Here is a 13,054-nt window from a genome sequence, read left to right as displayed (position 1 = left end):
AGTAAATATTCATCTCATCTATAGGATCTAAAGCGCGCGCTGTTTCTTGCCTCTGCGTGTAGTAGATAAGAGAGCCAGTTTAAGGGCGGAGAAGAGGGAAGGAAAAGAAAGCAAACTTGCAGCGCCGTGGTTTTAAGGCGCAACCGTGGTAGAGAAACGGAAAGGCGATATAAGCATGCGTGGCCATGATACGCACACCTTACCTACACGCTTTACCTTGCTTTACGAACACGCTTTACCTTGCAACAAAAAGCGGTGCAATGTTTTCCAGCATGCATATGAAGTTTTCTCACCGAGGCCGGAAGGCAAGAAATGTTTTAAAGGGTGTTTAAGTAAAGCTTCACACATGTAAGGTATACAATTATGTGAGCGTAAATTGGTTGCCGAAACCAGCCGATTAATGATCGTTGCCAAGAGAACTATCGTGCCTGTAGTAATGTCAGGAACCGTTCATTTATCAGTAACCGTCGTTCACAGCCAGCTACAGGTAGATTTAAAATAATTTCAAATGTTCACATGCACACACTTCGTGCACAGCTTATTGTTACGATTCATTCATACCGCAGACTTACCAGCTGCATCGTAGCAGCAAATTTTCAGGGGGAAAAAGATTAAAGATGGACGAGCGTCAAGGTAAAATTTATTTCGTACAAGGTAATGGATGACCAATGGCTGCATGCTGGCAGAAGGGCAAGAGTGCGGGTTCTTGGAGCCTTGTGGGGCAGAACTCGAAGCAACTGGAAAGGCAAAAAGCTATTAAGAGTAAAAGGTTATTTTTATTGCACTAATCACGTCAAGATGGCAAACTTGCAAAGTAATTATTCACATATTGCAGACTGCAGTATGACACATTTTTCTTGATCTTTTCACGCTATACTTGGGTCAATTTGCTATAACACAGTGCTTATTAAACACACAGGCATAATTTTACATTGCTCACGTCGACTAAGGTCGATCGAACAAGCAAGATATTGCGGTCTGCAAATGCTCAAGCTATCGGGCAGCTGTCTTATAAGCGGGAGCACGTGAGGTTTTCGCTTACTACAATAATAATATTTGGGGTTTTACGTGCCAAAACCACTTTCTGATTATGAGGCACGCCGTAGTGGAGGACTCCGGAAATTTTGACCACCTGGGGTTCTTTAACGTGCACCTAAATCTAAGCACACGGGTGTTTTCGCATTTCGCCCCCATGGAAATGCGGCCGCCGTGGCCGGGATTCGATCCCGCGACCTCGTGCTCAGCCGCCCAACACCATAGCCACTGAGCAACCACGGCGGGTTTCGCTTACTACAAAACAATGAACACTAGCACATCAATCAATATTACATGAAAAATCAGAACGCCGACAAAAAAATTAAAAACAGTAGGGAAAAACCAGGGTGCAGAGGGCAAATTGTATCCGCTAGTACTTTGTTTTGAAAACACTCTTCTAAAGACGCATAGTCGCAACAATCGTAAAAGCAAGACCGCGAATCGGGCTAGTTGGTAAGTTAACATTCTTGGCGTATATGTGCAGCGCGATACAGACATGTCGTTCATTCTTAGTCCCGCGTCTGCGTCGCGCTTCACATATACGCCAAAAAGCGTACAAGTGAACAACCTTTCATGCCACCCGTACGCATCTCGGCGTTAACAGGGGTGTCACTAGAGATAAATGTCGCTTTAGTGTAAACAAGGCAAACTCATCAATGTAAATAAGGAGAACGCATCTCGCATATTCTAGTCCTTTTCGGAGTCGGCCAGTCTCGGCTGATAAGCAGTAGCCATACTCGTCGCCGGCGCACGTCTGCCTGTTCGCGCGGCACCGCGTAAAAAGCTTTGCCAGCTTCCGTGCGGTTTGTGCAGTTTGGTGCGTTGCATCCCGTCATAGTGGAATACAAGTGTCAATATGACGTGTTTCGTAACACTTCACCAAGGTCCTTGACTTAATATCGTCGAATAGCGAACCTGCAGCCCGGAGCCGATGAATACAACGCACGTTCGACGGTTCGCTTATTGCAATATCGATGTCACTGACGGAAACGACGAGTCGGCATCTCCCCCATAAAGTTGGCTTCGCACGGCGCAGTTGAACACTTGACGTCATTTTGTAGCTGTCGGCGAATAGCGGTGCGAGCGACGCCGGAAAAGTTATGCGCAACTCTGCTCCCTGCGGGAGCATATACAGGAACGCTAGTTGTCTCGTTAGCGCAGCGCACAATTTTGCGCGCTGTGCACATGGATACATGACTAGCGGTATAATTCATTGCTACACGAACCCTGAGGCAGAACAAGCGGATCGCAGATCATGATCACGCGCTGGACTACGGTAGAAAATGGCATAGTTTCCGTACCTGCGCACGTGAGCGCACTACCGTGGGAACAAGCAGACGAATCGGAAGTAAATCTCTTGCTTCGGTGCAAAGCAAAAAAAAAAAAAAAAACATGCAGGCATTCCGTTTGTGCGCTTTGTTTCTCTAAACTTCAATTCGTCAAGCAACAGATCGCACAGATAACAGATGTCTTGAATAATTCTCGAATTCGCGTGTCACCACTAGCGACGTCACACTGCAGACACGACTACGTAGGCGCAGGGGCACGACTACGTCACCATACGGCTTGGAGCGCGGCGGCCGCAAGGAGAAGGAAGAACAGCGTTCGGTTTAAAATTTCAGATCTTTCCGCGGCGCGATGCGATGTAATAATTTGCAGACACGATCGCTTTCGCGCAATGTAGGCTCTGCGCTTGTCAGCTCAAAATGGCCCGACCTGGTGAGGGGCCCTTTAACCAGCAAAGCTGAAACATGTGGCCCCGTTTATCACTGTGTTAATCCCGACAGTTCATTAAACGACGTCTTGGTAGGCTGCCAGATCCTCGGTGCGCAATTGCTGCTTGCGCTTGACTGCACGAGCCTGTTCTTGTGCCCGGGCTGCAGCATCGGCATGGCGTAGACGAGCTCGTCCCCGGTTCTGCTCGCGTCGTTGCTGATCGAAAGCTGCCTGGTCCTAAGGACTACGTATGACGCGTGGCTTACCCATTTCGGAGCCGGAGAGGGACTGCTACGCGCGCCCTCAGCTGCGACGGAGAGACAGCGATGTCACTACTGGCGCAGCCTCTGTTTCTTTTTTTCTTTTTTTGCAAATGCGCATGGGGTTGCGCCGGAGAAGTTTTCTGCGCACAGATGACACACGGACGGACGAATCGGCTAGCCATATACAGCTTCTCTCTAAAAGTGCTTATTTAGTTTTGCATAATTCTCTTTAACGTCTCATTAAAATAGCCAAGCTGTACGTAACGAGATTGCGCTCGCTGGTACAGCTCAAGATGGAGGTGTCAAGAGGGCCAAAGCGAGAATAGTCTACCCGGCGCAATATATTCGCCAGCCGGCGGGTTCTGATTGACGCCTTCGTATACACACGTCACGCGACTGGGAAAGCATAACCGCGGATTGTGTGCCGCGGCGACTGCGCCTGGATGGTGACTGCCTGCCCCTCTTTCCCACCACCGCCCATCTTAAAACAACAAGGCGGCGGCACTCCTCTCTTCGAGAGGACGGGCACGAGTTTGGCGTACACTCCAAACACGTTCCCTCCAGCCTGCAGCCTCTTCCCCTATCCGGCAGGCTCAGTTTGCGCGGTACGATCCGCAGAGTAAGCAGGCTGTGATTGACATTCTGCGGCACTCGTTACGCAAGTGGGGCGCCCGAGAACGCGTCGAGAATCGCCTCTCGTGCACACGTACGCACATGCATGTATGCACGTATCAAGCACAAGACTAGATAGGCGCGCTTACAGATACGCACACAGTACTCTGAAAAGCCGGAGCAAACAGGAAAGGGCGCACGCGCACCGAGGGTTTCGCCGTACGCGGCGCGTGCGGTTCCGATGGGGTGTAGACCGCGGCGTCAGGCAAAGCGCGCCCCCGGGCGGCTGATACCGTCTCCTTACCCTATAGCGGCTAATCCCACGTCGTCGGCGCTGTGTAAACCTTGCCCGCAGCGTCGCTTTTGTGCGTCCAAAGCCGCCCCTACCTCCGCCTCTGAAACAACAGCTCTATTCTGTAGTCGTCCTTGATTCACGAGCGCCGTGGGCTCCTGTTCCTGAAATGCTGATTCCAGAACGGTTCGGCTTGCTTTCTCTGTCTCTCTAGCTTCTTCTGTCACGAGTAAGAACTATGATATCGTGATTAGCTGCTCCCTCCTTTTTAATCGTTAACCAGAAGGTTGATGGTGCCGTGGTTTCGCGAATATCTTGACGCAGTTCTCAAGTATCGCTCCCTATGTATCGTCTTGGCGCCTCATTTGCTGCTCAGTGACGATCGTGAGTACTCAGTTTCATAAGAAGCGCCTTGTAGTGGAAAGTTGTATTCATTGGTGATAATATCCCTTAGAGTAGGAGAGAACAAACTTTTAATTACACAACTAGTATGAAGTTCTTCCTCGATGAGTGGAACACTCATTCCAGGTCTCCATTGCCTTACGCGACTTCGGGAGTCCTCTAGACCAGCCGTTGCTGTTACTGCCAGCTTGAGTTGAGCAGCGGAAACTCCCTAGAGGAATTGGCAGGGTTGGCGATAGGAGAAACACGCGAAGCATCGGGGCTTTCCCGTGTGTAGTGGCTCGTCGTAGGCTTGTCCCCACAGTATGGACAGTGGGAATGGTGTTGGGTAAGATGGAATACATCCCTATATGTAGCATGGGGAGACCAGGAAAGAAATTCTGCAGTTGCTGCCCGGCGACGGCATCTGCCCTATCAAGCGAAGGATGAGAGGGGATGGTGGTCCTGTCGGTAGGTCGTCTGTTCTTGCGCATGTTACGCGGAATCAGAGCTACTTGAATGTTAGCGCGAAGAGTAAGAGCAAGCTGATGTTGGGACACCTGTGGGGCTGTGTCAGCTACAGGGTAGCCAAAACGAGAAATAGCGCAGCCCCGTCTAAACGCCCCTAGATTTTCTGCTTTCCTTTAAGTAGCGACATGTACGTCCTCTCCCGACCCTCTTCTCACATGCAGCCGACGTCGGCCGCCATGTTCTCTCTGACCTGAAGCGGCGTCTCCGCCGCTTATACCGATACGCTACCACCGCGGCCTGAATAGAGCACGCGCGTTATAAGGACTTAGGAAGCCGCTTAATGAATGTGGAAATAACGGTTCGCGTCAATACAACGTGCTAAAATTCGGCCGCGACAGATCTACACAATTAAACTCAGATATGTCAAAACTGAGGCGCTTACTAGGAAGTGCGAAGGGCCGAAAGCATAACACGCTGTGATGCGTCTCGCCAGGTTCTAGGCGCTGCAACACGACGTTTTCGAGACTGGTCGCGCCGACCGCAAAATATATTTCGCTCAAGGAAAAGACGAAGAGATAAACGCGCGCAGAACACTAGTGTGCTGACTGTAATGCGTCTTCAGCCTGCCCTTATGTTCGGTCACAGCAACGTTCAAGTGACTGCGGGGGAAACAGCGTTAGGAAGAACATGACTGGCCGGAAATAAACGCCGCCCAATGAGATTCATTGGCGACGCTTCAAAGCTTGTCGCTACTTAAAAAAAAGAAAAACCAGACGATCTCTAGGGTCTTCAGCCCCGACGGGTGCGCTGTTAGGGTTGGCGTCGGACACCACGGGCGATACGTCATCCCCCTACCCTCTACTTGGTCGGACACCACGGGCGATACGTCATCCCCCTACCTTCTACTTGGTCGGACACCACGGGTGATACGTCATCCCCCTACCTTCTACTTGGCCGGAACCCACGGCGCCGAAGAGGTCATTCACCCGACCTTCTCCCCGAATTCGTCGAAAAGAGGATCGACTTCTCCTACCCGTGCTCGGTAATGCAGGAGGAGGGGCCCTCTCTCTGTGCCTGTCACGTGACATCGACGGAAGTAAGATCCCGCCCACACTTGTAGAGAGCCTATTTAAGGGGCTCCGAAATGTACTTTTGATATACTTCATACTTCATACTTCATGCTCTTCTTATTTTCTTTCAACTACCTTTGAATAAACAGTGCAAGTTTCGCACAAGCAAATTGTCTCACCCTTGCTCGGTCGCCATGGTCTACCGGATGCCTGCAGCCCGCCGACAACGCCACGCTACCCAATAAGTAATGTTGGTCGAGCTTCGATAGGCAGGCGCCGCTACTTCTCGGCAGCAGTACGGTACGCTACCCTGGAGTACGCAACAGCGCCTAAGACGTTGGAGCTGACGGTTGCGCTGAGCCTCGACAAGCTCGCCCATGGTTTTAAGGACATAGCCGAAGAAGGCGTTGTGCGCAAACATGTGGAGTCACTCTGAGAACCGCATTCACCGCCGTCTGTAGAAGGACGTCCATCTACTGAATAAGGTTGGGATTATGATAGGGGAGAGGATAGGTGAGCCGACTGACTATGAGTGCCTGCACAAGCGGAGGACATCGTTCTCTCGCAGGTCTCTCCTACGGTTAATGATGCAGTGTGTCATATGCGTAATCTGTGTTTTCTGCTGATCCAGAACGTGTGTATGTGCAAGGATTTGCCATCAGACAATATGGAGGCCTGAGGTTCTCAGATCCTCAAGCCTAAGGGACATTAAGAAAAATGGTGCCATGTGGAAAAGAGATTAGGGGATTCGTAGGATCTGCGGCGCCGCTTGGGAGTGATCAGTAATTATGACTTTTAGGCTGCAAGGTAAGGCCGACTGTACGCGGCCGGACACTTACGTACGACACCCGCAGCTTCCTGGATAGCGTCCAGGATGACACCATTTGGTCCCTCGGTTGGCCAGGTAGTAACGTCAAATGCGTAGAGAGCGTGCTGGATGGGTTGTACCTCGTCTAGTAAAGGGGGGAGGGTAAGTTTTAGCTATGACCACGTTGGAGAAGGTGGGCGAGAGGATCGAGCCCTGTGGTGTTCCTCCACCTGTGAGTCCGATGACGTCCTGCCGGACATTTCCAATGCCAATAGCGGCCACGCGGTATGAAAGAACGCTCTGACGTAATTGTAGGTGTATGGGCAGCACTGGGAGGAAGCCAGATTGTCGAGAATGAGCTCGTGGGAGACGTTGCCGAAGACCCCCGTCAGCTCCAGAGTAAGAATAGCTCTGACCTGGGCCGCAGTGGGGCCGTCCACCACGTCCTCCTTAAGCTGCAGCAAGACGTCCACACGCGTGTAGCAATATCAAGGCAAGGACGGTAGTCGTAGAGCTACCATCCTGACATAAATTTGAAATGCGCATGTGTTTTGGCGACGTATTTACGCTGATCGTCTGGGAGCTCAAGCGCCTATACTGCGACCATTTTAGCCTTGATATGGAATGTAAATATACGGGGTCTTTGAATGTATCGTAAATAGAATTAAAAAAAAAGAATCACCCGTGATATGTCGCACTATTCTACTTCTTGAGCTAGAGCTTGAGCTCAAAAGCAGACATTATTTACATAAGAAATAGAAGTGAATATTTGAATGATTACCAGCATTTTGCTGATTAACTTCAACTAATTTCGCTATGCCGCCTGTTGTAATATACGAAATGTAGCCGGTGGCTTTCAAAGTCATATGCGCTTCGAGCGAATTCTGAGAATGACACGAGTGTCGAGATATGCGTTCCCCAATTTTGCGACGAAATGCATTGGTGTTCTAGTAACTTTCGAGCTTCAATGCACAAAAAGGCGTCTTGTTCAGAAAGTAAGTGGAACAACAGCGCATTTCTGCTACAAGTTTGACTCCGCGTATTTCAAGACTGGCGCCAGTTTCGAAATTTTGAAATTTGTTCCAACTAGATGCGCCTTGTGAAATCATTGGCTTTAATTCGCGTATATGTGCTCTAAATTAATTAGTTGAAAGGTCCATTAGCGGCATTTTGAATGAGTCAATTAGGCGTGTTGACTCATCCAATAAGTATAAGTAAAGTATACTTCTTCGAGTACTCCAGCTCGGTGAGTAGATTTCGGATAAATGCCGCAGGTAATTAAAGACAATTCTATTAACGTTAAAATAAAACAACCGGAATATTTTAGTTATTAGCATAAAAAAGAAGACGGTGCTTATGCAGAGCCTCCGTATGCCTGTTATCTCCATCTTGTGCTATATTTTCACCGCATGCAGAGAACTGGTTCTTCTATTTTATATATATATATATATATATATATATATATATATATATATATATATATATATATATATATATATATATATATATATATAAACACATTGATAGCGGCCAGCACAATCGTCGGTCGTCGATATCTGACCTGCGGGTCAAGTGGCTATTTATACATCACTCATCGTACATTTCAACGTAATCGCCGGTGCTCCCGCACGTTTCAGTAATTGAAACGCGACTCTCGGAGCGCGTGGCTACCGGCGCCAACCGTGGTCGCGCTGGGGACGGCCGAGTTCATGCATCGCGGTACACGGTGAAATCGAGAGCCCTTGCGACGCGTTGCGACTGTATTCGGTCCCACAGCGGTCGCCCAGCACTCGCCGCTTACGCAAGAAAATGTGGCGGCAGCCACGCGCTCTGCGTATCGCGTTTCCATCGCTGAGCACTGATGGCTTCGCGCACATCTCATTTTGAGCAGATTTTTTCGCTATAAACTCGGGGAGTGACTCAATCGGAGGATGTATTCCGATATACGTAGACGTGTCTTAAATGATGCGGTAACTGGCCACACAAATACCAGGTAATTCAAATGACTGCGAGTGTTATAAGCGAGATGGTCTCGCTTGTTAAAATCGTGCTGGTAGTCCCCCCCCCCCTTTTTTTTTTCTTTCCTCGTTTCGGATCACGTAGCGCACGTAGTCTTATATTCCGGCTGACCTTTGTTCTTCCGCCGTCATCTCTTCTTTTTTTCTCTCTCTTTCTTTCTTTTTATCACAGCTCGCTTGCTTCGATTTCCTCAGCCGTCGGATGCCTCCTTTCTTTCCCGCCCACGAAGCGAGAGTCGGCCCTCGCGGGGTGCCAGACGTGAGGCCCTAAAGGTCGTGTTCGTTGCCTTAGCCACCGCTGCTTTCCCGCGGCCCGGGGAGTGGGCGCCGTGCGCTCTTGCTACTTCGCGGAAGCTCCGGCACGGAGAAAGAATGCGCTGCGCAGCACGACCCGGGGTCGACGTGTGTTGTTACCGGTGATGACGGGCTTCTGCTTTAAGAAGTCTGGAGCATCCTTAGCTGCCCTAGGCCCGGCATTTCGCATACGTGATTCCTGAACGCTCTCGGGCACAGTGATTCTTGACGGTTGATGGCGGCGATCGGAACGTGACGACGGCTTCTGGGGCGCTATGATGGCCTTTGTTTCGCCCCTGTCACGTACTTTGTCGTCGAAACAAACGACGGCAGGCCCGTTTGCGAAACTGCGTTCGAGCTTGCGAAGGAACTGGGAGATGGTCTTGAAAGGCAGCGGATTGAGGCACGGACGCGGAGCCACGAGCGGCTTTATTTAGAGCCTAAAGAAGATCAAACAAAAAGGTCTGCCTTTACCTCTGTATGCTGTTAAAGCTGATGCAAACTGAACAGGAAAGATATATCACACCGAAAAAAAAAAAACATAAGAAAAATGTGCTCCAGCTGTGTGCCATGTTTAGTGCTTTCGATTTAAATTTCGGCCGGCGACACGCGTATCTACGTTAGGGAAAACCATGCAGGCATGATACTGTAACGAAGGACATCGTGTTTGGAAAATTAAGGGCATTGACCATTTGCTGTGAATCTTCTGCAATTTCTCGAAAAGTAAAACTCTGTGAACTTCCCCTGTTTTATGGAATTGGAAAGTAAGAACTTTTGTTCTTCATGATATATTCGTAAAGCTTACAATTCAGGGAAAGTGCATTGTTGCAAATGGTGATAATTGACTTGGATCACCAATGCGACGCGCTCTTTCGACTTCACACCTGATTATGTGCCATTTGATGTTGCACAATCCCGATACATTTAAAGGACTCTTGAAAAGAAAAAAAGAAATGTAATGAGGACGTGAAATGCTTCATGAGTGAATCAAAACATTGCATTTATTTATGTCACAGAAAGCCAGAAATAAAAATTATGCGATTGGCAGACTAGAGAGGCGACAGTCAAGGGGGCCTTTCATAACGTTATGCAGCCAGACGCGGCGTTACATTCCGACAAACTGTATAGCTCTCTGCTCTCCTCCGACCATCTCAGGCTCATCACTTAGATTGCGTTCAACGCGGTTATAATTCCTTCGTGTGACTCTGGTAAGCTTCATACTCGCCGCTTCGCTACCTTGCATGCGTTCGCTCCCACCTGCAGTGTATGTATTGCGATACCAATTATACGGACGCTCGAAGCATATTCATACCACCGCCGGCGCCGCCGCCGCAGCCGCTGTCGTCGCGCTTTCCAGCTAGTGACGACGCATGCCTAGCACGCGCGCAGAGGGTGAGAGGGTCTCCAGAGGCGCGAAGTGCATTTTGCTGCAAACGCGACGAGGCGACGTGGACGCATCGTCAACGCTATGCTCAACCGCCTCGGCGGCTGAGCCAGGGCAACGTTTCGCTTTCCGTTGCGGGCGTGAGCGTTCTGCACATGCTTACGCACAGCGCGACCACATTATTAGTTCCATTGTTAGCGTTCCTGATAAGCTGTTGTGTGCACATGCACTGGTCTGAGCGGAACGCGAAGTAACCGCCAAGCTAACCTTATCTGATACTTCGCATGGCGCTGACAAACGCCGACATATTCCCGTCGATTTGATCTCGTGCAACATTGAGGTGTGATGCCTGCAACGCCACTAGCGCCACTCCTCATCGCGGCAGCGTTCTAAAACGCCTGTAAGCTGTCAGGGCGCTGTTCTTTCTGCTCAGCGGCAGGAGTTTTCTTGCGTGCTGCGTCACGCCAGCATGTCGCATTAGCGTGTCGTTGGAATATCGTCCGATGAGTAGAGAGCTTTACGGGATTACCCAGGAGCCCGGGCCTTGCCCACGGGCCGCGCCTGTGTCAGGTAAGCAAGTTTTAATGCGGGCTTGGACCGGCCCAGGGCCTAAATGAGTTTCTAGCTTGGCTCTGGCACGGTCTTCACTCGGGCCTATAGTGCTCAGTTATGAGGATCAGTTTTATTCCTGTCAGTAAATAGGTAGGAGTTACACGATAAGTATATATTCAGCAATATAGAGGCCGAGTAGTTAGAAACTGAATTGGGACCTGCTTTTTGTTATGCTATTTATAACTCCGCAAAAGCGTCGACCATAAAAACTGCCGCCCTCAACAGAATTTCGGTAAAGTGGCGTCTGTTGGCCTTTGAGGAAGCAGGGGCGCCGCAAGGCACGGCGCACAGGAGCGATGCATTCTAACGATTAGTGTGCCTCAGCGTCGTCCCTCTGGAAAAAATGGTATACCAGTGGCCACGTGTTCCCACTTACGCCGCAACATCTTTCGTCTCTGTGGCACTAGGACACAATGGACAGCGTCATTCCCAAGGTATTAAAACCTCGAATTCCTTGAACAGAGCTTCGCGCCCAGATTACTGACGGATGAACTGATGTTCTCATGAAGGTGGCGAAACAAGTGACAGCGACCCCGCCAGACAGCAACAAAAAGCACAACTTCCTACGCGGCATAATCCCGGTATTAGGAGTTGCAGCGAGCGACGAACTTCTAGGAGTGGCGAGACGTCTCGGAGTCGAACAAAACGACGAGTTAGGCTGATATTTCTACAGCGATGGCTTCGCAGACGTGAAACACCTGCTTGGATAGTGTAAGGCTCACGCAACAATATCCCCTAGACTTTCTTCGATGGCTGAAACCATTCTTCATAAAGCAACCACAAACACAAGCAGTAAAATGAATTTGAGTTCCGATGTTACATTTTTGAGGAGCCGAATACTTGCTTTAAGCAGGATAGCTGGGCACTCAAGAAAAAGAAAAAAAGGGAGGAGGGGGGGGCACTTTCTACCGAAGGGCGTGGGATGAAAGCGATAGCAAGTTTTGGCACTGCGCTGAAAAGGATCTCAACCGGTGTTAATTCCAAGAATACCTGGGGGCAACATGTCAGCGTGACACAATACGCGAGGAAACCTCTGCTGCGCAGAATAAATAGCGCCCTAGCAGCTGTTGGGCGTCTCATAACGCAATGCGGTGGGCTGTCACCGGCGTTACAGACGTTACACCTCGTTTGTATACTAGATGAGACAGAGGGAAAACTGTCAGCACTTGTAGCTTAAATTGTACTGCCCGCTCCACACAGGCCACTGTATGCACCATGCAAAGCAGGAACGCTAGTGATTTTCCCCACAACGCTCATGTCAGAAGCGGAAGGCAGAACGCTTTCCTTGCTTCGCTGGAGAGCCGATTGAACGGAGCATAAGCAAGGTGTTTTTATGAGGATGCGTCCACTTGAAAAACAATGAAGAGAGCGAGCGAGATGTTGCCTCTTTCCTCTGCGCAACCTCTATAGGACAGCTTACTTAAATTTACATTCCCGCCAATTTCATTTGCTAGAACTACAGCATTAAGTGTTGCAATGATTCACCAAAAAGAAAATTCTATTAAATTCTGTGGTTTTAAGTGCGAAAAACACGATCTGATTATGAGGCATGGTGTAGTGGTGGACACCAGATTGATTTTGAACACCAGGGGATCTTTAACAGGCTCCCAATGCATGGGACACGGGCGTTTTCGCATTTCACCCCCATGGAAATGTGGCTGTCGCAGCCGGGATATGGTCCCGCGATCTAGTTCTTAGCAGCGCAACGCCATAGCCGCTAAGCCACCGCGGCGGGTAATAATTCGCCGAGATTCAAGAGCTCAATGAAATGATATGCGACATGTACAAGAATAGTCAACTATGCTTTCGCTATACATTACTGTACAACTATCTGGAAAATGCAGTAGGGGCGCCCATGCGTATCACACAGCAACGCGCGAACGTAATCAACAGAGGGCGTAATTTTTTTCCCGTCTCCTTGTTCATTTCTCACCGAAAAATCTAGTGGAAACCTGACACAATCGAGTCTGTCCCTAGCAAAGAATCTCTGTTTGGCTGGTATCTTCACAATAACCGAGAACTGCGCCATGCTTCGTTTTGGCTCAAGGGCCAACGGGCCAACCGCGTCGAACCAAATCTTGCGGGAAAGGGGCGGGTA

The sequence above is a fragment of the Dermacentor variabilis genome, chromosome 2 (assembly GCF_050947875.1).
Source record: "Dermacentor variabilis isolate Ectoservices chromosome 2, ASM5094787v1, whole genome shotgun sequence".
NCBI classification, from domain to species: Eukaryota; Metazoa; Arthropoda; class Arachnida; order Ixodida; family Ixodidae; genus Dermacentor; species Dermacentor variabilis.
The sequence above is the reverse complement of the archived record's forward strand: the minus strand, read 5'-3'. Positions refer to the sequence as shown.